The sequence below is a fragment of the Marmota flaviventris genome, chromosome 2 (genome assembly GCF_047511675.1).
Source record: "Marmota flaviventris isolate mMarFla1 chromosome 2, mMarFla1.hap1, whole genome shotgun sequence".
In the NCBI taxonomy this organism is placed as follows: Eukaryota; Metazoa; Chordata; class Mammalia; order Rodentia; family Sciuridae; genus Marmota; species Marmota flaviventris.
Window position 1 is genome coordinate 2086557 of NC_092499.1, and position 24163 is coordinate 2110719.

The following is a 24163-nucleotide window of genomic DNA, read 5'->3' on the forward strand; positions in this document are numbered from 1 at the left end:
ATCCTGCCCTCTGGCTTCTCACACCCACCTTCTGCTGCTGGACCTCTCCCCAGGTCTCTGACTCGACCATGAACAAGAGGGCCAGAGCTCTGTGGAGAAGCTGTGCTCACCCTGCCACTCCCTGAGGGGTTGTCTGCCCTTTCCAGCTGTGCCCAGAGAAGCCAGCAGACAGGCAGCTACAAGCCAGGTGTTGGCTAGAGCTAAGGCAGTAGACAGCCCTGCATTCCTGGGTGTGCTCTGGGCGCTGCCAAATCCAATCTGAGTGATGCTCTGGGTGGGCCTGGTGGTCAGGGCTCTGGAGCCACCCAAGACTGGCAGTGGTCAGCTGACTTACAAGGCCATCTGCTCCTGTGCCTGTTGGATACAAAGCTTCCTCTGGAGTGGAAGGGGCTCTGGCTGCTCAGGGTACCCTTCTCTGAGGTGCAGCCCTGCAGAAACCTCACAGCTGGCCCAGCCTCTGCCCACTTGCCCCAGGGGTGTCCTTCCTCCTGAGCCTGGGCCTTGGGGAGCTCTTCCCTGCACAGTGAGCTCTGCCTTGTCTCCTTCACTTGGGCACAGGCTAGCCCAGCCTCTCCTGACCCTGACAGTGCCCTGAAGCCTGCTGGTCCCCAAGCCAGGTGCGATGTCTGTGCCAAGACTTTCCTCACAGCAGTAGCCCATGGCAGTCCCGAGAGACTGCTTCCTTGCCAGTTCTCCAGCCGGACAGCAGGAAGGGCACTGGGCCTATTTGGCGGCCTGAACAGGCCCTGGGGCTGGAGGAAGGGCCAGCAAGGCTTCCATCCCTATCCTCAGGTTGAGGCCAGCAATGCCTCGGGCTTGCTCCCTGCCCAGGAGCTGAAGCTGGGGCTGTGTGGGGCCCAGCCTGGTCAGAGGGCGGTCACAGGTTGGGAGTGACATCACTGAGGGAGAGCAAGAAGCGCTGGTGGCCCCCGGGGTGTCCTGGGCCAGAAAGGACGTGCAGGTGAAGTGCCGTGCTCTGATGGCCTGCTCGGGCCGGCTCCGCAGGTCCAGTCTTCCAGCTGGAAGCCGTGCACACCCTTGCCCTGCAGAGGGGGAAGCTGGGGCCCGGGAGGTGAGTTCCAGGAAGAGCTGGGCCGAGATGGAGGGTGCCGCAGTCTGGCTGGGCACAAATGCCGCAGTCTGGCTGGGCACACAATCACGAGCCACCACACAGCTTGTAGATTCAAACAGCAACTCTTTATTCCCGAACTCACACCAGCCGTCTACAATCACGTTCTGGGGAAATCCACGTTCTCTGCCCAAATCCACGTTCTCTGCCCAAATTTACCTCCACTGGGCTTCTTTCTCCAAAATATATTGTCTGAATCCCGTGAGAACTCAAGGGGAACTCAGGCAGCAGGATACGCCCTATTCCCAGGAGGAAATAATCTTAAACCTTAAACCTGGAACCTAAACTGGGAACACCCTAAACACGATTATCTTAAAACCGAGAACACCCTAATCTGCCTTGGTCCTTGAGCAAGGTCACCTACATTCAATGTCGCTGCACCATGTCAGCAACATGGGGTACGCTGGCAAGGAAATTGTCATACCTACTTGGCTAATGGCTCCCAGCATCTCCCCCCTTCTGATTAATTAAACAACAAGCAATGTGGCTTAAGGACCGTGCCTGGTAGGTTGTCCAATTCAACATATGGTTCTTACCCGTCATCGGAAAACTGACCTTTAGGCGTCAGCCTCCTGTCTTAGGTTGATACCACTGCAATTGGATCATACCCGTCACTGACTACCGGTCCAGCATAAGCCATTGGCCCCCAAATTTTAGACCATCACTAGCAGAAGGGAGGAGGATACAGAAATGCCACGACACCAAGCCAATTGACGGCTCCTTGGGAAAAAATTGCATCACTGGTGACACCATCAGCAAAGATATGTCAGCACTACCACAATTAACATGGGGTGGGCTGGCAAGGAAATAAAAATTGCATCACTAGTTAATCACTGTCGCAGATGTAAGAATGGCCAAGCTGGAGCTCTGGATATCAGCTGTTATGGATTTGAGTCAAATCATCTTCTTTTCGATCTGTAGAAATTGTTTTAGTTAATCTCTCTGGAATCCAAATCGGCTGCTGTTCTCCCTGTGGAAAAACACAAACAAAACCCCGACTCCAGACAATCACTGGGTCAGGACCTTTCCATTGTCCTGTTAGAATATCTTTCCAAAGTACCTTAGGCTTATGTACATTTTTTGGATACATATGTCTTTCCGCAGCACTAAGTCCTGATGAATCCAAATTTAAAAAGTTTAGAGTAAAAAGGGTTATTTTAAGTTTATCTATGGGGGATATATACCCCTTTCCAATTCCCTCTTTTTGCTTTAATAAGTATATGTCTGTATCTAATAGTTGTCTTAGCTTCTTGCATTTTCTATCTGAAATACCTTTACTTGACATTTTCAATCTTATTTCTATCTTCTAGTTTTTTTTTTCCTAAGGTTTGTATATTTACCCTTAGTTGCCTTTTTTCCTCCTATTTTTTTTTCCTATTTTGTGGGTTTAAAATTATTGTCTCCCTACATCTTTTTTATCTTTCTACATCTTCTTTATCTTTTCTCTTTTTAACTTTCTATACTTCAGTCTTTAAAGTTTTTCACTTTAAATTTTTAATCTTCTTCATCTAAATATCTTTTATCCTATTATCTTCCCATTTTTTTTTAAGTAATGCCTTTACGATTAACTAGGCTTCGAATGATGCAATAAAGCAATCTTTTTTCCGCCATGAAGGTATCTTGACCACCTTCAATTTAACCTTTTAAAGCCTTTTAATTATCATCTATACTGTACTTTTAAATGTACTTTTTCACCATCTACAACTTCACTCTTTTAAACGAGGCTTAGATTTTGTTTAAATCGCTTCAATGTTAGTTTACATGGCTGCCCTTCAACCAAAGGCTTTTTTTTTTTTTAACTCCATTGAGAAGCTTTGTCTCAATCTGCCATGTACAAATACCTTTTTTCTTCTTTTTTCCTTTCTCAAGCTTATAAAGTAAGTCTAGTTTCCTCAAAATCTCTTTAAATGACATTTTACAACTTTTTACTTTACCACACAGAGATTATCTCATCTAGAAACATTTCTTTCTCCTTTAACCTTTTATATTAAAATATATTTCCACATCTTGAATCTTTTTCTATCTCTTTTTTAACTGTTAACCCTTTTTATAAATTTACATTCTGAAACAACTCTTATAAAATTTCTGATTTAGACAAATTACTCCACTTTAATAAGATGAAAGACTTTCATGTTTTTTATGATACTATAATACTATAATTGAAACCCAACTGAAAAATTTTCTACTCTTTGTATATAAATTACACATGATAGAATCTTAACACTTAGTAACCTTGTTTTAGCAAAGACACAGACACAAAGCAATATTAAACATTTTTCCATTTACCAATTTATGAAAACACACATAATGTTTAAATATATTACCTTATGGAACTTAATAAGTAAAGAGTGGTTGCTGTTTCAACATTTTAGCTTTGTAAATTAATCAGAACTTTGTAGAAACCAAGATCATAGACAAGTGTAGCAAACAGAACTAGCCCTCTCTTTCTTGTTGAAGAAAAATCTTTCTACAGGATACCATGATGGTCCCATTGATATATTTAATAACTCGTCTTTAAAAAGCCATGGGCTACATTTTTGTATTGTATCAACATATGCCCTAATTGTTCTTGGTCTCACTGGGGCGCCTCCTTCCTCTAACAATTTATCTTGCTCGGAGGCGAACAACTTCAAACCTTGAGTCAACCATTTTCCCCAGTTTGCCTGAGAAAGTTCTAGGAACAGGCAACTTGAAATAAAAACAAAATAAATCAAAACAATAACACATTGTTTTTTGAAATGTTCACCCATTTTTTTTTCTCTTCCTCAAGGGTGAGAAATTTCACTTACCTCTAAGCTTCAGAAGTTCCCCGTACGGGCCACCAAATGCCGCAGTCTGGCTGGGCACAAATGCCGCAGTCTGGCTGGGCACACAATCACAAGCCACCACACAGCTTGTAGATTCAAACAGCAACTCTTTATTCCCGAACTCACACCAGCCGTCTACAATCACGTTCTGGGGAAATCCACGTTCTCTGCCCAAATCCATGTTCTCTGCCCAAATTTACCTCCACTGGGCTTCTTTCTCCAAAATATATTGTCTGAATCCCGTGAGAACTCAAGGGGAACTCAGGCAGCAGGATACGCCCTATTCCCAGGAGGAAATAATCTTAAACCTTAAACCTGGAACCTAAACTGGGAACACCCTAAACACGATTATCTTAAAACCGAGAACACCCTAATCTGCCTTGGTCCTTGAGCAAGGTCACCTACATTCAATGTCGCTGCAACATGTCAGCAACATGGGGTACGCTGGCAAGGAAATTGTCATACCTACTTGGCTAATGGCTCCCAGCAGGAGGGGAGGGGAGGGCAGGGCAGCCAGGGCCACCTGCACCTTGGGGCCTCCTCTTTCTGGGCATCATGCTGAGCCCTTGTGTCACAGGTGGGTTGGCAGGGGACGTAGGGCACTCCCAGTGTGCCTGGGCATTGGCTGGGGGCAAGCCTGACTTGCAGCAGGCCACACAGCTCCTACCTGGCCAAGTCAGGGCTTGCTTTGGGTGTGGCCCTCCCCAGGGGAAGGTCCTGAGCCATCAGGCTATTCCCTGTGAGGGCCCAGGACCTCGTCCCCTGGAGCAGGGGTAGGTGCTCAGCCGCCTTCAGAAGGGAGAAAGGGTGTCCATGATGCCCAGCCCACCCCTGGCTCTTCTCCACAGACTTGGTTCCAGGCCCAGAACCTAGGCTGGGGGTGCTGGCTGGTTTTCCCCACCCTGGGGGCAGAGTGGCTGGGTATGGGGGCGCCCAGTCACATCAGGATGCCTCCAAGTTCTGGTCTGGTTTGGGGGCTCACCATAGGTAGGAGTCCCCCACGCCTACACAGGCAGGAGGGTTTCCTGTTGGAACCCAAGATGCAGGCGGCAGCACTGCCCTCTGTCCCCGCGCCAGCCTGGGCAGAGGAGCCGGTCTGCGCGGCCCCAGTTCGTTTGGCGGCATGGCGGGCCCTCTGCTGGTGAGAGGCGGTGCCGCTCCTCTTTGTCCCAGGGCAGCTGGGCCGGGTCTCCCTGGGCCGGGTCTCTGCAGGCCGGACAGTGGAAGGGTGTCCAGACTGCCCACAGGCCCCTCGGCCTGGGGCATCGCGCCCTTGGGGGCCCAACAAAGCCCCCTGTGGACAGTGGGAGACGCAGGTGCCTGGCAGATGGCCCTGCACATCAGCTGACCACTGCCGTAATTTCTGATAATGGATCTCTGTGGTTTTTGGAATTTCTGTGACAAAGCTCCTTTTGTCCCTTTGTGCTCATTTATGTGAACCAGTTGCTTGGTGCTAACATCTTTGAAAACCCCAAAGTAGGAGTAAATTGGATGCTGAGCAGTGTCTTTTTAACAATAAGTAATTTTCATCCGTGGAAACGTGAGCTACACCCCACCCACCCCATCGGCAGCCGGAGGGCCACGGTCGTGCTTTTGTACATAATACCTGTTTGTCAGAACGTATGACATAGATCATTCACATCCAAATTGTGGTTTGGACGAGTTGTGAGCTAATAATTGTAAAAATAGCCAAATCTGGCAGAGAAATGTGGACTAACAAAGAGCTGAAGGAGGTAAAGAATCCAAGTGCCAGGCAGGGTGGGCTGGGGGGCGTCGTGGAGAGCACTTGCCCCCATCAAGAGCTCTGGATTCAGTCCCAGCCCTGGGATCAGAAAGCGGGGAAGTGGCATTTCCACTTGTAGTTTGATGTTTTATAGCTCTATTTTCTGTGGCCAATTACACAATGATTGGGTGAACTCCCCCCTTTTAGTGCGGGGTGAGGACTGAACCAGGACTTTGCACAAGCCGGCAGCACTCCCGCTGAGCTTCACCCCCGCCCGACAGTGGGCACGTCTGAAGGGAAAGATCCAGGACTCCACGTGCCAGGTGGGGAGGGCCAGGCTGAGGGGCAGTCTCGCTGACAGGCTCCGGCAGGTGGTGCAGGGCCTCACCCCGCAAGCGAAGGGGAGAGTGTGTGCGGGCTCGTTTCTCTCTGTCCCCTCTTCCTAAGCCTGCAGGTTCAGTCGTGGGGCCCCACCCCGTTCCTTTATCCGTCTGAATTGCCCCGCGGCCCCACCTCTGAACTCCACTCCATAGTCGGGTTCTTTCTGCCCCCCCACTACCTCAGGTGGGGGCTGAATTTCAACACAGGACCCCCGGGGACCCTCAATGGTCCCAACGATAGCTGTTTGAGGAGTAGTCAGTGAATATTTTTCAGGTGTAAGACATAGACATTGGTTCAGAACTCTGTGGGCCAAGTGGAATGGACGTAGGAGGTAAAAGAAACGTCGGTGCCTGTTCAGGATCGTCTTTTACAGTGGGCACCCCGGGCCTGCGGTTTAGATCTTCTTAAAAGACAGATCCGACGGTGGTTGAAAGCAGGTCAGTGTTTGCTGATGATACAGAGGCAACACCGATGAATCTCAAAGACATCTCTCGAAGTAAGAGACATCTCATGCCAGAGAGACCCCGCGGAGCGCTGTGATGTGGAATTCCAGAATGGCCAAAATCAGCCCTTGAGCAGAAGTCACAGGGCCAAAGTCACCCCATAGCTGCCTCAGGGGCGGGGGGATTGACTAGGAGATGGTGGGAGGGATGTTCTGGGGTGAAGGGTGTGGGCTGCCAGGGTGGGCTGGTTTTCCTTAGGGACATTCAGGAGAGCTCTTGGCCCCGCCCCTGAGTCCCCCAGCCCTGGACGACCCAGATCCACGTTCTGTCCCTGTGCTGGACTTTTCACGAGTGGACTTGCTGTCTGCTCTTGTGATGGCTCCTCTCCCTCGGCACCCTGTCCTCAAGCTGCTGTGGCCCAATGACATTGGCTGCGTGCAGATTTTACTTCAAGTGAAAAGAGAATGGTGAGCACGCGCGGAACCTGACCCAGCTCACGACCCACCTGCAAGGCTCAGGGGAGCAGCCGGCAGCTCCAGCAGCAGAGGGATGGACCGCCAGTGGGGACAGGAGGCGAGGGGGCAGATCCAGGACTCCACGTACCCGGTGGTAGAGGTGGCCTCTGTGCTGGGATTTCAACTTTTCTGTGTTTGAAACTTTCCTAATAGAAGATGAGGACCATGTGTAGAGGGCGGGCAGCCTCGGCCTCAGTGGCTGGTGCATGCCTGCTGCCCAGCTCAGGCCGGCTGCCCTGCAGCGTCCCTGGTCTCGGGAAGGGCGGGGGGTGGACCAGAAAGCGTACCCGTGCAGGCCGAGTGGGCCTGGGACCCACTGCAGCAGGAACAGCCTGCTGCTGCTCTCCGGAAGGCAGGAGCAACACGGGCTCCTTATAAAGACCCAGGAGACGCAGCTCCAAGGTGGAGGGAGGGAAGCGGCTCCGTCCAGGCGAACGCGACCTTGGCCAGGCTTCCTGAACACAGGCGTGGGCTCACTCGTCCTTATTTCCTGTTGAATTCCTCAGGGTTACGCATTATCCTTTGAGAGCTGCTTTGGCTAAACCCCTGGGCCAAGAGCCTGGGATCTGGAATTGCGTTTCCTCCTTGAGTCAGAGACATCCAGAAGGCCATGCTTCTTATCTCACACTAGCATTTGTTGAGCACCGTCTGTGTCCCCTATGCTGTGCATGCTGGAGCTTTGCTGCCTGTCCTCTCCAGAGGCAGAGTGTGTGACAGCGTGGTCCTCATTCCACAGACACAAGGAGACGCCACCTGCCCATGAGGGCACAGGAGGGCAAGTGTAGGCTTGTCCTTGAGGTGACGCTGAGCTGACGAGAGGTGAGAGCTTCCCAGGTCTCTGTTAGTTGCCTGACTCAGCGCACTGTGCTGGCTGAGCAGCTCGCACGCTGCCCTCTCGGAGCCTCCTCGGGCTTTCTGGGTCCTTCCGTGTCCTTTGTTTGCTTGGTATTTGAGAGGAACCTACCTTCTTCCTTTGTAGAGTGCAACGTCCTGTTTGCCTATTAATGCACGTGGCTAGTTGTTTTATTGATGTTCTCTCTTCCTTTACTCATTTCTTGATCTGCAATTACTGGGGAGGTACATTGAAGTCTCCCACTGTGACTGTGGGTTAGGAACCCCCCCCGCCCCCCGCCTCCGTGTTTCTGGCAGCTTTTCTCCATATGCTTTGGAGCACGAGGTTAATAAGTGTGATGTGGTCTCAGTGGATGTGTCAGGCTGGCCCTGTTGGGGCTCCGCCAAGGTCCCTGCCAAGCTTAGCATCTAATTTCTAAATTTAATTTCCTCCAAGACGGTGTGGGATTTTGCTCCTTAAGGACTTTAGGAAACAAAACACCAATCTCCATTTCTATGCCAGTGAAAGAAAGTTGAAGAACAGGCAGACACGAGGCCCGGTGCCACCTGCATGTGCCACACTGGAGCTGGGGTGTCCTCTGGCTAGCAAAGGGAGGAGGGCTGGGGCCTCATCCATGGCCAGCAGGGACTTCTTGGGCTTGGCTCTCCTGGGGCTGGGACCTTCGGTGGCTACAAAGCTTTGCCAGGGCCAGGCTGTGTGGGTCCCTGAGCCAAGGTGGTGGGGGCATCCCTGGGAGGGGCCTGCTTTGGGCTGGTCTTGGGGAGTCTCTCCAAGCAGGAGGGCGAAGCACACTGCTGTCCCCGAGATGGGCAGCCTTGTCCAGGCAGTGGGAGGTCTGACTAGAACAAAGAGGCCGGGCAAAGGGACCTCTGCAGGTCTACTGGAGCTAGGACTTCCACCCTCTCCTGCGCTCAGCCTGAAACTCACACCATTGGCTTCCCTGCTTCTCAGGCCTTTGGCCTTGGGCCGGAACTGCACCGGGGACTCCTGGGTCTCCGACTTGCTGACTGTTCTTCCCCTGCGAGTGCGTCTATGCCCCCCCGTGGTTTGGGTGTGAGGTGTCCTCAGAGCTCCCGTGTGAATGCAGGGATGTCCGAGGCACCAGGGACTCAGTCACAAGAGCCATGGCCTCATAAGTGGTGGATCTGATGGGTCAGCAATTTGAGAGGACAACTGTGCTGCGTGGTGACTGAAGGCAGGTGGCTGGGGGAGGTGGGTCACCAGGTGTGATTTGGGGATTCTATCTTGGCCCCCTGGCTCCCCTCGCTCTGCTCCCCAGCTCTCCTGCACACACCAGGACGCTCCACACACTGCCAGGATGCTCCTTCTCACCAGAGCAATGGAGTCAGCTGGCCATGGACCGAGCCTCTGGACCTGGGAGCCAAAATAAAACTCCACTCCAGGTTGCTCTTGTCAGGTGTCGCAGTTATGGGAAACTGACCAGGACACCACCTGTCCCTGTTTTAGTCAGGTTTTTTGCTGCTGTGACTTCAAGAATGGCTGCAGAGGAGGAAAAGTTTATTTAGGGGCTTGTGGCTTCAGAGGCCTCAGTCCAGTGACGGCAGGCTCCAGGTGAGGCAGGACATCCTGGCAGAAGAGTGTGGTGGAGAGAAGCAGCTCACATGATGATCAGACGGCACAGAGACTCCTCTCTCCAGATACAAATACATGCCCCAAGCCACGCCCCGATGCCCACCTCCCAGGCACACCCGCGTGCCTTCAGCTCCCACTCGGTCAATCTCACCGATTGGTTAAGGCTCTCAGGACCCAATCCTTGCCCCTCTGAACCTTCTTGCGCTGTCTCACACGTGAGCTTTTGGGGGACGCTTCAGTAACAGTCCTGTTGGCTCTGTTTCCCTGGAGACCCCGACCATGCCCGTGGCACTGCTGGGGACCACTGGACCCTCAGGTCGTGCTGTCCTGCGGCTCTGGTGTTCCTGCGTGCAGAGCCTCCTCCTCAGTGGTGTGGAGTGGCTGGGTGTGTGCATTGTCTGTGGGTGCGCAAGGTGTTGCTGCTCACGGGAGTCAGGGGCTGCTCTCTGCTTGGAGGTCAATGTCTGGGCAAAGCACACCTCTGGTAGGGCTTGCCAACAGGCGGGGTGCGTGTGTTATCTGAAGGAATATCCTGCTTATTCCATTGCAGGCTTTTGCGCTGAAATCCGCCATCTGATAGGATGCCGCCATTGGCTCTGTCTCTTCTTCTCCCTGATTGGGGCCTTAGGCCCATTACTTCTCCAGAGCAAGCGGGGCTGCTGGATGTCGAGGGCCTGGCCCATGGGGTGGACTTTGTGCTGGGGTGCTCTCCCCAGCCTGGGGCCCTGTCCCTCCCCATCTGCCCAGTGCTCTGCACTGACCTGAGGTGGGCACCATACCTCCCCTGCTCCCCAGGGCCAGCTTGCCAGAGCCCAGGGGCAGTGGGTGCTGGGGGTGTGGAGCCCCTCCCACCTCTGCCATGCAGATCTGAGTGGGGGCTCTGCAGATGCGCTCCCTGCCGACAGCCTCTCGTGCTCTCCTTAAAGATATTTTAACTAGGAGTCAGGGACTTTCTGCAAACAGCAGAAACTCTCTTCACCTTTACCATTTTCCCTGAACCCCCGGAAGCACCAGTGATTGCAGAGCCAGACTTGGAGGATTGACCCTGTGAGGGATACTGAGCTGTGGGTCTCCATTAGTGGATGCCAGGCCTGGGCCTGCGGTGCCCGAGCTGCAGCCGTGGGGGAAGACCTGGGTGGCACCCTCCCATCTGGTGCCCTGTGCAGCACCACACTTCAGACAGTCAGCCCTGCCCCTCCCACCTGTCCCAGACAAAGACGGCCCAAGCCCTTCTGGAAGTTTTCCAGGGCTCTTCTCACTCGGGAGAGCTGTGGCCCCTACACCAGCACAGGTGGCGGTTCCATTGACTCAGCCATGTTGCCCACCAGGCGCTGCTGAGCACGGTGGTCTGCGGCCCTCAGCCTGTCCAGCAGGTGCAGAGCAGCACATCTCGTGGCCCCCCTGCTCGGGGAGGCCCCAGTGAGTGCTCAGGGCTGGCTCAGGAGAGGCCCCGAGAATGGCCTTGTGATGGAACAGTGGCCCTGGCCCCAGACTGTCTGCTGCAGGGTTGGTTCTCCCCCAGGCCCTCCCAGTGGATCCCAGCAGACTCCCACGGCAGGGAGCAGGTAGAGCCCCACACGGGGTCCCGGCAGTGTGTCCCAGCGTGTGGCTGGGCGAGGCAGGGTGGTGGGATTGGATGCAAAGCCCAGCTGTGGCCTCAGGAAGGAAGGAAATGGGACTTCAGCAGGGAGGGCCAGCTGTGCAGCTCAGTGCAGAACAATCAGGTGCTTCCTGCTTGTGGCCTCCCTGGGCAGGCAGCCTTGGTCTGAGCCTGAGTTCCTCTCCTGGGAGGGACACAGAGGGCAGCCTTGCCAGACCTCAGAGGACAAAGAGCAGGCCCCAGAGCGCTGGGTCTTGGGCACACACCCAGAAGTCACGCACCCCGGTGGGGGTGGCTGGTGGGCTTCAGATGCCCTTCAAGCGGGAGCCAGGAAGGTCCGAACAGGAAGGTCCACGAGCCCTGGAGGCTCTGGGAGTCCTGGGGGCTGCACATGGGCTCTGTGTGTCCCGCAGGATCAGCAGTGGGGCTGTGAGCCGCAGCTGCAAGGGTGCCAGGGCGGAAGCAGGGGCAGTGAGGGCTGGACCTGGGAAGAAGGGACAGGCTGGAGAAAGCACAGGGGGTAGGTGGGGACAGGGGACAGCACAGACAGGGAGAGATGGGTGTGACCCCAGCGCAGACCTGTGGTCCTGCCAGGGAGACCTGCTGGCAGGCCTCAGTGTGCCAGGACTCCCTGTGGTGTCTCTGTGTGGGCCCACTATGCAGGGCAGACGTAGTCATGGCTGGTCCCCGGTGCCCATCTCAGGGACCTGGGCTTCTCTACCATCCCCTGCTTCCCACATTCCTGCCAAGACCCAAGGAAGGTTCGGTGGGTCAGGCTTGGGTCATGTGCCCATGCAGAATGCCCTAGGAGGCCAGGCCAGGCCCCACACTGACCTCAGGTCCAGAGCTGTCAGCCTCCCGTGCACCACACCTGTGCCTCCCTGGACCACGGCACTGGGCCTCGGGGCTGGGCAGGGGAGGAAGACGGCTGCAGGATGCCTCGTGGGAGAGCCGGGGACTCAGGAGGTCTGCACCGGCTGAGTGCAGGGCGGAGGGACGGAGGGCAGGAAGGCAGGTGGTGATTAGGGTCCTGGTGGTGACAAGCTCAGGGCTGGGTGGGTCCCCAGGGGGAGTGGGGTGGAGGTCACTGAGCAGGGAGGGGCCTGCAGGGGAGGTGGGTGTGGACTGTGGCAGCCGCAGGGGTTGGGGCCAGGGCCTGGGCTGGGCAGTACGCGGAGCCCCAAGCACGTTCTCCCAGGCCAGAAGGGCATTCTCCCGTGGCGCTGTGGGAGGGAGGGTCATGGGGCCGTCAGAAGCCCTGGGACCTCAGTCCTGTGCCCACAACCCTACTGGTGTCCCTTCCTTGTGGTCTCAGCCTGCCTCCTCCTGGGACCCCTGGGGCCAGGAGGGATGGCGAGGGTTAGGGAAAGGCTGGGAACTGGCCCCTCGCTCACTAGAATCTCCTACCCAAAGGCTTGACCACCAGGAAGTCCCCCTGCCCTCAGGATGGCTCACCTCCCAAGCCTTGTGCTGGGGCCGGGGTCCCAGGCCCCTGTCTGTCACTAGGCTGGCTGGGTTGGAGGTAGCAGCCCTCAGGGCGGTCTCCATAGCCCTAGGAGAGCTGGCCTCTCTGGGGACCTCCAGCTCCCAGTGTGGGGTGCTCTGCTCTGGGTGGTCCGTTGGCTTCTTCCCTGCCCCCCCTCCTCTTGGGCATTGGTGGGGCCCAGGGAGGCACTGGCAGATGGAGGGATGGGGTGGGCAAAGAAACCCAGAGATGTGGCCCAGATGGGTGGCATCGCTGGGGCCTTCCGACGGCAGTCCACTCTGTGGGGAGTGCAGGGCTCCAGAGCTTTGGGCCTGGTCACTGGGGGCGTCACTAGAGGGGTCTGGCATCTCATCTTTGGGAGGGGCATAGAGAGGGGGGTCTGAGCCAAGGGGAGGTAGGTCTGGGCTGCCAGGCTGCCAGTCCTGTGCCCACAGCTCCAACATTTTCTCCCTGTGCCCAGTGTGGGGTGGCCATAAGTGCTCCACCCCGCAATCCCTGCAGGGTAGGTCCCGGATCAGGGCTGGGGACCAGTCCCTCCGCGTGGGCGTGGCCGGGATGGTTCTCTGCTGGGAGCTGGGTGGGTGGTTATGGGTGGAACTAGGGCCTGGTGGGATCCAGGTCCTCGCTGTCCGGACGCAGTGGAGGTCGTGCCCACACTGGCCACACGGGGTCGCCAGAGCTCCGCCCACGGCCTGGGTGGGAGTCTCTGGTGCTTGATCCGACCCAGAGCTTTGGGGAAACTGGGTCCTCACACCAGCCGGTGGGCGCCCGGGTCACGGAGGTCTTGCGGGTTCCGGGGCGGGGGGGAAGAGGCGCTGCCTACCCCCTACCCCCCCCCCCCCGCCCCGTGGCGGGGGCCACAGGCTGGGAGCCTCCTGGGGGAGAGGACGCCTGGTGAACTCTGGCTGGACACTGGTTTCTGGGGCCAGCCGGAGTGTCTATGCCCAGGAGAGATGGGGGGTGGGTGTCCTGGAGTTAGGGCAGGACCACCAAAGTCCTCAGCCAGTCCTGGCTTCCTGTCCTCCCACCTGGGCAATCCCCTCCACAGCCAGGAAGAAGGGGCAGCTCTCCCAGGAAGCCAGGAGGAAGGGGGCAGGTCCCACACCGTGTCCTAGCAGAGGGGCCCTGAATAATGCATGCTATGCAAACAGGGGTATTAACACAGGAGGAGGGGGAGGCCCGTTTCATGTTAATATTTATTAAACCCACAGCCCTGTCCTTCAAGAGCCTCATAAATATTTATTCCCAATTAAACATTTATATGAAGGAGATTGCTTCTCCTCCCCCTCAAAGAACCTGTTTGAAGCTGGTGCTGCTGGTGGTGGCGGGGATGTGGGGTCTCCAGGGAGGGGGCTGGAACCTGTCACTTGAGTCTGTCCCCGAGGAGCTTCCCTTTGCAAGCTGGTGGCTGCAGCCAGTGCTTGCCTGATATCTGCACCCAAGTCCCAGATAGTGGCTCCTGCTGACCCGGGAGGACCCCTGCAAAGTCCCCACAGTCAAGACCCTTGCCCCCAGTTGCAAAGCCAGAGCCTCCAGCAGTTCCCTCTTGGAGTGTAGCAGTCATGTGCATCTCAGTAAGATTTAGTTGGCAGAGTGGGGGGTGGGCATGTTGACATTGGTGGGTACCCCTGGGGACAGTGGCCGTATCCTCAGGCTCCCCCCCCACCCCCGCCGTGCTCTGCGGCTGGACCCTCTTGGGTTCACCTTCTGTGTCCAGGGGGAGGTGCACTCATCCCTGTCCACAAAAGAACCCTCCTTCCCAGGGGGAGGCTCCCTGTGTTTTCCTTTACTCCACCTGCAGCCAGCTTTTTAGAGGGGACAGCAGGAGGACTTAGCTTGATTTCTCTCCCTCTGAGATCCACTTTCCCTGATGCTGGGGCCCCCCCCCTGGATCTGTGGGGTCACCCGACCTCCACGAGTTCCCCAGGTCTCCTGGGAGTCCCCTGCTCCTTTGGGGCACCACTGGCTTTGTGCTCTCCCGTGCTCAGCTGCCCTGGCTCAGCACGGCGACTTCCTGGGGAGCCAGCGCTTTCTCTGCTTTGTTCCCGCTCAGCTTCGCCTTCATGGGATTTTTTTCTTCCACAGCGTGCTTAGAATGGGGCTGTTGAGTTTCAAAAAAAAAAGCCTGCGGGAACTTTGATTTGAATGGCCTTAACCTAGAGACGGACTTGGGGACAGTGGTGGGTGACAGTTGAGTCACCCTGCCACGGCACTTTCTCCTCTCTGCTGCTGGCCTCAGCCTTTTCCCGGAGCTCCAACATTTTCTCCCTGAAAACCCAGGCCATTGTTTGGTAGTTTAATCCGCAGCTACTTAATTGCTTGGCTGCTGTCTGGACGGCGGGGCTCATTTTCTGTTTGACTCCAGTTGGCGTAGAGGACTAGTGTCGAGCTCTGCAGCTTTACCTTGCACTGTTGCCCATCCAGTACTTCGCTGCTCTGTTTGCATTTCCTGCAGAGATGGCCACCCTGTCCCTGCGTCCCAGCAGCTTTGTCTCTCTCTTCCCCATCCTCACACCTCTGCCTTCATTTTTTGGCTTGTGGTGCCTGCTGGGACTTTCAAGATTGCATCAGCCGAGGGGTGATAAGGGACGTTCTTGTCTGACTTCTGATCTTGCAGATTGTGGCTTAGGCTCCTCATGTCTGGTGTTTTCTGAGCGTCTTGGGAAACTGTTTTACCAAGTAAAGGATCTTCATTTATTTGTGGCCTTCTGAGAGCTTTAGGGATTACAGGTATGTGCGGGGCTCTGTGTGGTCCATTCCTGTGTCTGTGAGACCAGTGGGACTTTGGTCCTTCAGTCCTTCCAGAGGACTTGGTGGCTCTCTGGTGGACTGATGGAATGGGAGCCGTTTTGCTCTCTGTGCAGAGCACACGGGACTGTGGCATTGTTCTACTCACTTTGCTGAATGCCGTGGGTTGTAAGGTGCACACTTGTTTTATGAACCTCTAAGAAAGAAAAAATGCTGCCAGTAAAGCCATGTCACGATGCTTCATCACGGAGAGGCTGTGCGTTCCACGCAGCGTGGTTCCGCAGACTTACGTGATCACAGCCGGTTATCAGAGCTCGCTCTTAAGCATCCGCAAAAAGGGAAATAAAAGCAAGAATAGTGAGTTAAGGTGATCCTAAAATGTCTTCACTCTCAGAACTCAGTCGGATTTCAACTCCGTGTCACCAGGGTCCTGTTTCTTCCATCTAGAGTCATTCCCTGGGCCTTGGGAGTGTGCTTAGGGTGCCGTGCTCCCAAGGAGATGCCCACGTCCCTCGGGCTCCCCGCCAAGCTGCTGACGCCTGTCTGGGTGTGTGACACTGGGGTTTCCCTGTCTGACCAAAACATGTTGGGAAGTCTCTGGGGTCACAGCCAGACCTCCTTCCTCGGGTGACCCTCAGTGTTTGTGGACAGGACACCCTGGCCGTCCAGCCCACTGGGGAAGTCCTATCTGCTCTCGGGCTGGCACTGTGGCCTGATGCCCCGGAGAGTGTCGCCTGGTGGGTGCAGACTCCTCTGCTTCCCTCGACTGTGGTCCAAGCTTCGGTTCTGCACAAGCCACGCACAGGCAGGGCCGACCCTACAGTTTGAGGGATATAATCCCCGGCTTCTGCCCCCACTGAGGTCCCAGGCCACCTGCACTGTGACCAACTGGCTGCAGGTCCAGACTCCCCTCAGGTGTGATCATTCACGAGCCCGGTTTGCAGACTGGGGAAGTGCTGCCCCTCTGGTGGGAACTTGTTGTAAAGGGCAGGACTGGGCGGCTGTGGAGAGGCACCAGGTGGGGTGGCGTCCTGCACGGCCCCCCTGGCCCAGCCTCCATGGGTCTGCTTCCTGTAGTCAGGACTGATGGAATCGCTGCCGCGGGGCAGGCTCTGGTGAGGCCCTCAGACCGCCACCTCTCCTCCACCTGCTGCCCCTCTGGTCTGCCCTGGAGGGCTTGGGCCTCGTTGTGGCGCCCGCTGGCTTCCCCTGACCTTGGTCCATGGCCTGCCGGGGGCTGCCTATGGAAGCCCTGACCCCCAGTGCGATGGCATTTGGGGGTGGGCCTTTGGGAGGTGATGGGCTTCAGTGAGGTCCTGAGGGTGGGGCCCCATGATGGGTTGGTGTCCTTATGAGGAGAGGAAGGGGCACTGTCTCCCACCTGCTCATGCCTAGGAAGCTTGTGCCTGGAAGCTCTCGCCTGGGACCCCAGCCCCAGGTGGCCAGACCACTCAGGACTCCACCTGTGCCCTCTTCTGGTCCCTCCTGGTCACTCAGCTGGGACAGGCAGTGTGCGTGCCCTGCTCTGTCTCCGCAGCCCTGACCCCAGGACCTGACGATCCTGGCCCAAGCCCTGCCCTCTGGTGTTGGCTCGGCTCTCAGAGACCTCCTTCCTGGTCTGCACAGGGCAGTGGGCAGGGCCTGCGCTGTCCCTGGCCTCCTGCGGCTTGCCCTGGGCTTCTCTACCTCTGTGTCTCACTTGCAAAGCAGGAAAACTGTGGGACCTCTTCACAGGCAGGGAGGTGAGGGACGGTGGTAAAGTCCCTGAGGGGTTAGCAAGCGCCTTCCACCCAGGAAGGCTCTGGCTGCTGTGCCCGCGAGGCCCAGGGCTCCGCGAAGGCAGGGACACGAGGGCCTGGCACCGTGTCCCAGATTCCTCCAGCTTCCTCCAGCACACACCTGTGCCCTTGTGGAGGCCGGCAGTGTGCGGTGGACGGGGCGGGAGCTCTTGGTGTCCAGGGCCTGGATCACCTGCCTCAGCGTCTCCGGTGCTCTCTCAGGCCCAGGAGCAGGGTGGGCATCGGGCAGCTGGGAGAGAGAACGGATGGAAGGGGGATCAGAGCATGGGAGGCGAGGGAGGGGCTGGGAGGGAGGGCCGCAGGGGTGAGGGAGGCCAGGAGGGTACTGGGGTGCAGCTGGCGCATGGAGCCGAGGGGTGCATGGGGCCCTCCAAGGGCCTGTGGGTTTTCATGCCAGTGGACAGGCCTCTGTCCCCACCTCCCATTCCTGCTTGTCACTTGAGGGGTCTCCCACAGCCTGTAGTGGTCTCTCCCAGACCCAGGGGAGTGACATCTGGGGTCACATTGGGTAAAGGGCCTCTCAGAGACTCCCGGAGCGTGGTCCCATTCCAGGCTGCTGTCGATGCCCCAGGGCTCCTGGGGCCGGTAAGGACCCCTGGCATTCTGGGGTGGGGGCAGTCCATGGGGCCAGTCCTCCTGGCAGGTGCTGACCCCTTCACTTGCCGGGAATGGGGTGCTTGGGGTGGGGCTTGACCTGGTTAATTATTCAATGATTTAAGTGAGATAACAAAGGGCTTTTTATTTGCATATGAAAGTTATGAAACTCAGTATATCCTGAACATGGGCAAATCAGTGGGCCGGAAAAGCCTGAGCAGTGCCCATGAGCACTGGGCTGGGAATAAAGGTCAGCGCGAAAGACGGATGGACACGTCCTGTTAATGGCCCAGAGACAAGTGTGTGTAAAAATTTATCCCCTCCCCTGTGACGGCTCCTCCCGCTCCTGCGGTGTGTGTCTGAAGCGTGCTCCTGTGTATATGATGTTAATTTAGTCATAAAATGAAAGGCAGCAGCTCGGAGAGCCCGCGTGCACCATTAAGCCAGAGCGCGTGTGAAGGATTCGCAGTTCTCCTTGCGGGTGGGGGAGGAGGGACGCCCATGGAGGTGGGGCCTGGCCACCCTCGGCCTGGGAACTACTGTGGGAGCAGCTCGGAGCTGGGGGGAGTCTGGGTGGACAAGGACCCAGGCCACGAGGGCGTCCTGGCCGGGAGAGTGGCCCACGCCCTTGTATTCCCTTGGAGGTCGGGGTTGTGGGTGGACGGGGCAGGTGGCGCTTCCCCTGCTGGGCAGAATAGCGGGAGGTCCCCAGGAGAAGAAAGCCAGGAGTGGCCACCCACACGTGGCAGGACTGCACACCTCTCCTGACCTCTCCGTGCTGTGCGGCCAGGTGTGCCCAGTGGAGTTCGCGAGTCCTGGGAGGGGGCTGTGCTGTGGACCGAGCGGCTGCTGGTCTCCTGCATTGGTCACTGCAGAGCCTCCTGTGGGGGCTAACGTGCAGTGCAGGTCCCCTGTGGGCCCGGGCGTCCTCACGTGGGGATTCAGTGCCTCGCAGGAGAGGGCCATGGTGCAGTGGCCCTTCCCAGAACCTGATGTCACAGGGCGGGCTGGCCCAGCAGCCCTGGCAGTCTGCGCTGTCCCCTGAGGCCCTGAGGAGCTGTCTCCTGCAGGGACCTCTCCTTGGCCCTCCCTGCCTGGCTGCCCCAAGGGTCCCTCGGCAGGTGGGGTGTGTGCACACCCTGCCTCCTCGCGAGAGGTGGGCTCAGGAAGATCAGTGGTCCCATAAGAAGAGACCCCAGATGGCTGGCTCCTTCTCTGCCGTGTTTGGACATCCCTGCCAGCCAGGAGGAGACCCCTGCCCGAGACCCCGGCTTCCACCCAGTCTCAGAGGAGAGGCGCCTCTGGTTGAAGCCTGTCTACAGTGCTTTGCTGTGAACTAAGCAGGGAGAGGTGGGGAGGGGAGAGGGTGGGTTGGAAGGGGTGGGGCCCAGCCGAGGCTGGGACCTGTGTACTCTGGGTCAGTGGGGGGCAGGCGGGGTGCATTTGAGGGCCGCTGTGCCTCAGGAGGGGCAGGCAGCCCAGGACCACTCTGCCTAGCTGACCGGAGCCCCTTTTCTCATTCTCCACAGGTTGGAAAGCCCCCGCCTCTCAGGTCAGGGCCCAGCAATCCGGGGACTGAGCCACGTCCTAGCTGGCCTGGCCAGGACGGGCGAGGTTTTCTGCCTTCTGATGCCCTTCACCTGAGGGTGCAGGGGAGGCCCCCCCTGCCACTTCACTGCTCCCCCGACTTGCCCAGGACCTCGGGTTTGGCGGGTGGTCTCCACAGGCACCGGGTCTTCATGGAGGCATTTCTTACCTGGGCATGTGGTGGCCCTCCAGCTGCAGGTCCCTCCGGGGAACCAGGACCAGCCCTCGGGGCTCCTGAGGTGTGGGAATGCCAACACCTGGTGTGCCCTTCTTTCTGGTGACTGCTGAGCCTTGGCACCTTGTCCCACTGCAGGCCACTGGGTTTGAGGGGCACGCAGAGCCCATAACTGTCCACCTGTGGGTCTGTCTCACCTGTCTGGAGTCCACCCCAGGGGAATGTCTTCAGAATGTTTCGGCATCTCTTCCTGGATTGCTGCTGGGTCACCAAGGGCGAGAGGTGGTCTGCCCACTGCAGCCCCCTCCTTCTGGACTTCTGCCTCCCTATGGGCAGTAAATCCTGGTGTGGACGGGCTTGTCCCCATGGAGAAGGAGGCTCTGCAGGGAAGTCACTCACCTAGAGGTGTCATTGGACTCCCAGGTCCCACTGGTCCCACAGAGGGTCAGTGGCTCCTTCGGACTCCCCTGTGTGGTGTCCCAGCCCTGCCGTTGGCTCTCTGGGCTGGCTGCGGGGGCTCCTCTTCCCTGTGGGCTCAGTGGGCTACAGGAGGTGCTGGGCAGGCCTGTGCCTCTGCTCCCCAGGCCTAGCCTCTGTGCAAGTTGCCCTTTGGGGGGGGTTGCCCTGATCTTCTCTCCCCCGAGGGGCACAGATTTGGGGGTCACAAGGCTGGACTGCTGCTGGGTCACCTCCCTGAGCCTCGGTTTCCTTGTCATATGTGGACAGTGGCCATGGGCCATGGTTAGGGGCTCAGTTGGAGCCAGCCCCTTCTGTCTCCAGGGGGTGGCTGGGCAGGGAGGCCAGGCTGGGCTGGAGGACGTGGCTCAGTGCAGCTGCAGTGCTGGGCAGAAGGGAAGGGGCAGGTCCTGGTCCTGTCCTAGGTGGATGTGACTGGGGGGCACTCGGGGGGTGGAGATGGAGGCAGGGGCCTGTCTGCCTTCAGGGCCCCCACCTAGCTGGCCCACTAGGTGGGAGGAGCGAGGACGGCTCCTGGCCAGCCCTCTAGCCCTATGTTGCCTGGGGACTGTGAGACACAGGCAGGGGTGGTGTGGGGCTCTGTCCTGGTAGTAGGCACCCTGGCCGCCTGGAGAGCCCGAGGGGACAACTTGCAGCAGCTGTTCCACCTGGTGGGTGTCCTCGAGCGCAGTCATCCCACTGGTGCCATTTCCCCGCTCTCTAACAGGCTACAGGGATTGGGCTGGATTTGTCAAGGACCGGGCAGGGGTCACAAGGCAGGTTCTATGCTGGGAAGAGACCGTGGCCAGCCTGCTGGGAACAGCCTGAGGCCTGGCTCCAGGGGAGGTTGTGCCCACAGTCTGGTGGGGCCGCATGGGCTGCAGAGGCAGCAGGACAGCAGGTGGGAGGCCAGTGGCTGTGGACTTACGTCTCTGTGGAGCTGGCCTCGGGCATGGCTGTCCCCACTGAGGGGCCCCACTCCGGGCTCCTCAGGGTCTCAGGCCAAGACAGGGCAGCCTCGACTCCTGGGCCCCGGGCTGCTGCCACTTCCTCGGGAGCCTGACCGCCAGCACAGTGGCCCGCCATCAGGCTGCTTTGCGCTGGACCCTGTGATCTCAAGAGCAGCTTCACGTCCCCCTGGGCAGAAGCTGGCCCTGGGGGGTCTCACACCTTCACGCCTGACTGCAGGTGTGTACCCGGGAGACCGGCAGGTGCCTGGGGCGGGCGCTCTGGCAGAGGGGGCATCCCGCCCATGACGCTGCTGGCTGAAGACAGGCAGTGTCCAGCACTCGCTGCCAAGGCCCAGCAGGACTGGCATTGGCGTGGTCAAAGGTGACCGCTGTGTTCATGGCACCCCAGAGGGGCCAGAGAATGCGTGTCCAGGCCTTGCAGGTGGCTTGCCCTGGCTGGGAACAGCACCCCTCTCCTGCGGGCATTGCCCAGTGGTGCGGCGGCCCTTCACCTGAGGTGGGCCGTCCTGCCTTCCCCTCTTGGACGTACCTGCTGGCTCCTCCTGTTGGGGTGTCGGGGGTGAGCAGACAGGGAGCTGTGTGAGTAGGACCTGGGGCTCCGCGGGCTCTGGGAAGATGACCCTCCGCCAGTCAGAGGGAAGGTGGCAGGGCTAGGTGCCACCTGAGTGGGTTGGGCACTCTGTGGTCACCTCCACCCCTCCTGGGCAGCCTGCCCGGGGACTGTGCCTTGCAGCCCTATATGAAATTGGTTCTATCGTGGACATTGAGAAGGGCCGTGCCGTCTCTTGCCCACCAACCTGTCTGGTGTGGAGTTAGAGGGCTGGAGGTGGCCAGAGGCTGGTGCCTCTGGAGGTGGCATCCCTTCGAGGGAGAGAAGCAGGAGGAGCTGGGACACAGCACCCTCGCCCACGCTCAGGTGTCCACCTGGGCCGTCTGTGTCTTCCTTTTCACCTGCGTTTCTCTAGGTGCTCCTAGGTATTCTGGACTCCCATTCTGTATTATCCACAGGCACTACTGAGATTTCTCCAGGTCTTTTTCTTTGTGGTATATTTCTTGACATTCAGACTTTGAGAGTTGCTGCTAGGCAGGTTCATTCATGTGCTCCTTTAGGCCTGTTGATTTAAGGCCTGTGGTTTAAGCGACTGCTCCCGGTCAGTGCCGTGCTCATGCTCTCCTATGCCTCCTTCCAGAGCCTTTGCCATTTCTTTAACCAGCGGGGATTTAATGTGCAAGTCCTTCCTGTGTGGAAGGCAGCGTTCCCAGCGTCGTTTGCTGAAGAGACCAGGTTTGTGCCTGCTTTGTAAACCCTGCAGCCACTAGCCACACACAGCTGGTTAAATCTAAATCAGTCTACATCATGTGCAGCATAAGATCCAGTTTCTTGCACCAGTTGGACCAAGTGCTGGTGGTCACAAGGAACACAACGGTTACAGCGATGGGCCAGGACGGGAGATGGGGTGTGCACTGGCCGGTCAGCCCAAGGGAGGCGTGGCAGCTGCTGTGGCCAGAGGCCGCACCCAGGGGGCAGCTGGAGAAGTGGCTACAAGTGGACACACACACAGGGGCCGTGCAGGCCACACCTCTGATCAAAGTGCAGTAAACTAGGAGTCAGTCATCAAAATGGAACCCACAGCTGTGAAAGGAGAGACGCTTATGAACAGTTTGTGTTCAAAGAGCAGATCATGAGGGGACTCAGCCACGTTCGTGGGGCACAGTCGAGGCCAGGGAGCGATACGGCCTGTCAGGGCCTCTGTCCCGGGGACAGTGGTCAGTACTGCTGCCCTGCTGCCTGCCCCAGGCATTTCTGGCGGTAACTTTGTGATGCTCTGCTTCTACTTTCTTGGGTTTATCCTGTTATTATTTTTCTATTCCTTGATTTGGATTTTATTTAAATTTTGCAGTGCTGGTGATGGAACCCAGGGCATCGTGTGTGCCAGGCAAGTGCCCCACGTGAGCTGCACCTCAGCCCTGGGTTCATGGGGGCTCGGATGGAGTTTAGCTGATAGAGAGCTTGTCTCGCATGCACAAGGCCCTGGGGTCAATCCCAGCTCCGCAAAAAAAAAAAGAAGAATCATGATGATCCATTCTGCTGTACTATAAGCGGCTTCAGGCTGCGCGTTTCCCTTTGAGGATTGCTTTGGTGGTCACTTCACTGGACCACTCTGCCCATCTCTCCACTTCCGTCCTATCCTGATTAGTTTTTATGATTTTCAGTTATGAAGTTAAACTGATCTTCCAGTCTGAGTGTTGATTTCTCAATTTCTCATTGACAATGATACTGTCCATTTTAGTTGATATTTAATTCTCTTGATCCTTATTAAGGCTTTATTCTTGATATCTCTTTTTTCTGACAGTAATATAGATTTCTGAACTTTAAGATAATAGCATAGTGTTTTTTCTCCCCATTTGACGTATGAATGTTCTGTGTTCTTACTTCAGAACTTTCTTAGGAAAGCATGGGATTTCCTGCGATGTTTTTCTCTGCTTTCCATTTCTGATTTCTACTGGGTCCTTGACATTGTCTTTGTTCTTTCTTCTCCCCTCTCATGGTACGGATATTCTCAGTTCTATTTCTATCCTTTTAGTAGGTACTTTTAAGATTTTTAAACACGCATAATTGGCTTAAAAACATTCAGTCAAAATTTCGGAGGCCTTCTATGACCTAAACAAGACTGCGTTAGCTTGTCATTGCTGTGATCTAAATGCCCAACATAAACAGCTTCATGTCAGGAGGAAAGACTGATCTTGGCTCACAGGTTCAGAAGTCTCAGTTCATGGGCGGCTGGCTCCATAGCTCGGGGCCTGAGGGAGGCAGATCATCATGGCAGATGGGCGTGGTGGAGGAAAGCTGCCCACCTCACGGCAGCCGGAAGCAGGCGAGGGTGCGGGGAGGACAGGGCCATGGCTGCGTCTACCCTTCCAGGGCACACCCCTAGGGACCCGCTGTCTCCCTCTAGGCCCCACCTTCTGACTTCCACCACCTCCCAGGAGTCCATTCCATGATGGGGTCAGAGCCCTTGTGACCCAATCACCCCCAAAGAGCCCCACCTCTGGACGTTGCTCCACTGGGGACCACAACTTTAACACCTGAATCTTTGGAGGACATTCCAGATCCAAACCGGAACACAGGTCCTAGAATATGTTAGCTATAATGGTATCCTGTTTCACATGTTATACTGAATTGTTATCTTAGTTCCACCTTTTTATAGTTTTTATCTTTCTGAAGAATATCTTTTTAGAATTATTCCAGTGAGGGAATGTGAATGCTAATTATTCAATTTTTGTGTGTTGAAATTTTTTTCC